Here is a 5,016-nt window from a genome sequence, read left to right on the forward strand (position 1 = left end):
TGCAGCCAATGTCAGTTACTCTATTCACTTTTATTCACAATTGTCTTAACGTATCATTTCACCTTACATGGTTTAAAAGAGATGAAGGATATTCTTTTGGTCTTGATCTGTAATCTAGTTGTTATGTTCAAGTGCGCACACAATGATAAAATAGCTTGTTTGTTTTATATCTGTTTGCCCATGATATGAATGATGTCATACTATGTCCATCCTACTTTAAACCATGTCTCTTTATCCTTAGATGTCAACGAATGTGAGGAAATAGACAATACAGTAGGCATGCTACATGGACATATGTTCCGAAAGTGATTTTATTATGTAGTTGGCACTACAATACATGCTAATGTATTACAGTTGTTCACCAAAATAAGTTATGTATAAACGTTTAACCTACTTTGTTTGTTTTTGTCTCATTAGTAACTTATCTGGTACACTAATCTACAAGTTCAAACTTTCAGGAAGCTATGGAACAAATGATTGAACAGCCACAACCACCTGAAGGTGACGAGGCTACTACAGGCACAATGTCACCTCTTGTTGCAGTGCATCAGTATCTCTCCACTAACAGTGCAAAAAGCACCTTCCTGCGTAATTCTGGGTTGGTTGTCAAGGTAACCTCGTCCAAATCGCCTACTGAACAAAATCTCCCTGCTAGACAGAGTGATATATCTGTGCTCCAGACACAAGTCCAATCCCTAGTGGACATTGTTTCGGAAACAAGAATAGTGGTTGAGAAATATCGTCAAGATATGAATGGTTTTGAAACCAGACTATCAGACATTCGCTTCGTTGTTCAAGAGCAATGGCGAAAAAAGGTGGAGATCGTGCTGCTCCATCAGATTCTACAGCTTGAAACATTAGCACTCAGGTCAAATGATCTGTGCTTCTATACATCCGATGGTGCTTTTATCTGGAAGGACTGTAAACTTTATGCCAACAGACCTTTTGTTGTATGGTTGGAATTTATTTTGTTGTGATACAACATTTATGATGCTGCCTCAGGCTGCAGTAATTACGACGCTATTTTTGTATAGTGTAGGTTTATCTTAGTAATGTATTCGGCCTAAAGCTTCGTAGGAGCCCAACATGCCAACATTCGTCGGGCCCATTCCAATTGGGCTAAAAACGATTATGGGCCGAAATTGGCATGTAGCACACTAAAAATATCTGGGCCTAAATCAGCATAAGCTTTTTTATTTTTCTGGTAGGCCTGTGCCCATAGTGGGCCTTTAACAGGCCTAAACATAATTTGGGCCCTCAGTAAAAATATGCCGTTTACAGGTGTAAATATCTCGAGCCCATAAAATACATGGGCCTTTAATAGACCGAAAATGAGATTGGGCCCTGATTGTGCCAAATAACCCACTGGACTTTAACAGGCCGAAATTCGGACGGGCCGTAAATGCGCCGACCTAATACACGGGCCTTTAACAGGTCGGAACTTCGGTCGGTCTAGATTATCGTCATTTTTATATGGGCCGTTAATGGGCCCGATATGACGTTGGGCCACATATGGCCCATGGTTTAGGTCCGGCGTTAACAGGCCGAAAATGACAACAGGCCGAAAGTGGCCCAAAGCTATAGTGGGCCTCTAACAGGCCGAATGTCAGACATGGCCGAATATGACCCAAATCCTTCACGGTCGTTTATGGGCCAAAAGTTTTGATGGCCTGTAAATGGGCCCAAATGAAGCCGGACCTTTAACAGGCCGGAAATACACCGGGCCATAATTCGGCCCAATTACTTAGCGGACTGTTAACGGGGCAGAAGTGACCATGGGCCGCGTTGATGACAAGTTTAGGATAGGCCGTTGACGGGCCGATTTGACAGAGAATGTTGGGCCTTTAGCTGGGCCGACCCATTATGGTCGGCAGAATCTAGTGGGCCTTTAGCTGGGCCGGCCCATTGTGGTCCGCAAAATCTTGTGGGCCTTTAGCTGGGCCGGCCCATTATGGTCTGCAAAATCGTGTGGGCCTTTAGCTGGGCCGGCCCATTATGGCCGCTAAATTTTGTGGGCCTTTAACTGGGTCGGCCCATTATGGTCCACTAAATCTTATGGGCCTTTGGTTGGGCCGACCCATTTACTCTTTGTGGGCCACTTTTGGGCCGGTCCACGTGTCAACATATCATAGGCCCATCTCGACCGTTGGAGGAGTGACACTTGTGCCAACGCGGAGCTGACGCGTGGATCCGTCAGCCAATGAGAATTTTACACGTGGAAAATATGCATTGGTCGTGGCTGTTAACGGGTTATCGGATCCAAAATCCGACCCGATAGCTTAACGACGTTCCATTATGGTGGATGCCACGTGTCAGTCACCCTTGACGAAAGCACTTCTGTGACGCGTGATTTATCGTCATGGAAGTGGACACTTCCATGATGATAATTTTGGCAATGTCATGGAACACTTCTACGACCGCACATGTATGACTATCTTGATTCTATCATAAATTTGTCATGGATGTACATGCATGACAAAAAATGCAACCTACTGTGACAAACACGTATCATCACGGAAGTGTATTTTTTTTGTAGTGCAATGGCAAGACGACTAGCAGAGATGAGACTTTTGTTGGCTTCAGGTACATGAAGAATATTGTTCAAGTAGAGATCACGATCTAGGGTATGAATTGCTGAACGACCAATATGTTTAATATCCATACCTGATCTGCTTGTAGTATGTATCTGTTCATTGCCGTTGTAGCGATCACGCACGTTCAGCTTCTCCAGGTCATCCGTGATATGATAAGTAGCACCACTATCAAGGTGCCAGTTGGTGTCTACGCCATACTGCGGGGCTGCAAGATTGGCCGATTTCTCCTCCATACCTTGGTAGGACTCGTCATACCTTTCCCGGCACTTCCATGCCGGATGGCCCATCTTCCCGCAGATCTGACATTGCACCCGAGAAGCAGAGGCATGGTTGTTGTAGTTGCCTCCGCTGCCGCCTCCATTGTTGCCACCGTGGCCACTGCCGCCACGACCTCCTGGCTTGGAATAGCCACGGCCGCCGCGGTCACCACCATTGCCAGCTTGCCTGCGGCCGCGGTCACCACCTCCACTGCCTTGCTTGCGGCCTCGGGTGGCACTGTTGGCGGAGGACTGCGACCCGCCGCCACGAAGATTCAGCCTCGTCTCGAAGCTGAGCAGCTGCGAGAAAAGCTCAGCTGCAGTGACCGGGTGGAGCACATAGCAGAAACCACCGGATCGAAATCTTCATCGAGTCCGGCGAGGATGTGGGAGACAATGTCTTCCTCGTCCACCCTCTTTCCCGCGGCGATCAGCTCGTCAGTGAGGGTTCTGACCTTCCCGACGTAGTCGGTGATGGAAAGGTTGCCCTTCTGCAAGTTAGCGAGGGCGATGCGGACTTTGGTGGTCTGCGATCGAGTGCGAGATGCAAGCATCCCCTCGACCGTGTTCCAGAGATCCGCCGAGGTGTGACAGGACGCAACCTGGATGGCTATCTCACGAGGAAGAGTCGTCAGGAGATAGGAGAAGACTTGTTGGTCTTTCGCATACCAGGTTTGGAAGTCAGGATTCGCCGCTTTCGTCGTGGTCTTGCCGTCGGCGGAGGCCACGTCGATCTGCATGGGCGGCGGCGGCTGCTCAACGTCGAGGTACTTCGCCATCTGGGCTCCCCGGATGGCGGAGAGCACGATCGCTCGCCACAGGGCTTGGTTGCCCTTGGTAAGCTTCTCTGTGGCAGCGTGAGCGAATGGCGAGGAGAGGAAGGAACTTGAAGACGTCGCCATGGATGAGCTCGAGGATTGCTCTGATTACCATGAAAGAAAAAGAATTGTGGAAGCGTATGCTGTTCGGCAGGGACGCGTTCGTGTTATATAGAGATGTCAAGATTACAATATAGGTTGCGCAGGTTGTTACTAGGCTTGGCCTCTACTTCAAGCTATACAAAGATAAACCTATCATAGCTAACAATCTGCCGCACACTCAAGATTACATGTATGTATACATAATACGTGACAACATGTCACAAAATACTAGTCTATACATTTTCTACAGGCCTATCATTTAACAGGGGATAGGCAGTGGCGGAGGACGAAAAATATTTAAGATGGGGCGAACCTTGCGCCGGCAACCGTCGCGGCAACATGAGAGCCAACACCGGCGACTAGCAATACCGTTGTGCCGCTACTGCTCACCTGTCCCGTGTGCCCACGACTGGGCCTTGTCAAGTCTCCGCTGCTCCAGATCTTTGCCCGACCAACTGCCGCCACCTACAGTGGCCACTATCGTTAGGATTGGTTGCTCGGTCACGTGATGAGAGTGGTGGAGCCGGGATTGAAGCAACCCCGGGCCAAAAGTAAATAAATTCGTCATCATGGAATAATTTTGACACTTTATTTTTTCAGAAAAACTTTCAATCTATTCATTTTCAATCATGGCAGTACAACGAACATCAGAAATAAAAATTACATTCAGATCCGTAGACCACCTAACGACGACTATAAGCACTGAAGCGAGCCGAAGGCGCGCCGCCATCATCACCCCTCCATCGCCGGAGTCGGGCACAACTTGTTGTAGTAGACAGTCGGGAAGTCGTCGTGCTAAGGTCTCATAGGACCAGCGCACCAGAACAGCAACCGCTGTCGATGAAGAATAACGTAGGTTGAAAGGATTCAACCCAAAAACACACGAACGTAGAAGAACAACGACGAGGCAGATACTCCATCCAACATTTCAATTCAAAGCTCAATTCTTAACAAATTGTGAAATTTTCAATTCATTGTCACATAAGCAGATAGGCTCCTACATAGGCCGGCTACACTGGCTGTAATATCCCCTCATGTCCTAATAATTTTACCAAGCATGAATGGAAATTTACCAAACGACGAGGCAGCAGGCAACATGGCGGCCGGGACTTGCGAAGGATGGTGGGGGCCAAGACCAGGGGAGTGAGGAGGCCGGGATGGCGGCTCGCGGCTGCACGTGAGCAACCTATTAGGGAGGCGGCCGGCGACCCTCGCGTTGAAGGACTGGAGCTCCTGTCCGCGTGT

The 5,016-nt window shown here is 48.4% G+C and overlaps 1 non-coding gene across 1 annotated transcript; it reads right to left on the bottom strand.

The window, feature by feature from the left end:
• Positions 1 to 3,135: 3,135 nt before the first annotated feature.
• Positions 3,136 to 3,267, bottom strand: LOC125541897. The gene has a single exon (XR_007297727.1). It is a non-coding gene; the product is annotated as a small nucleolar RNA Z247 (small nucleolar RNA).
• Between the last annotated feature and the right edge of the window lie 1,749 nt (positions 3,268 to 5,016).

Source organism: Triticum urartu, chromosome 2, assembly GCF_003073215.2.
Source record: "Triticum urartu cultivar G1812 chromosome 2, Tu2.1, whole genome shotgun sequence".
NCBI lineage: Eukaryota > Viridiplantae > Streptophyta > Magnoliopsida > Poales > Poaceae > Triticum > Triticum urartu.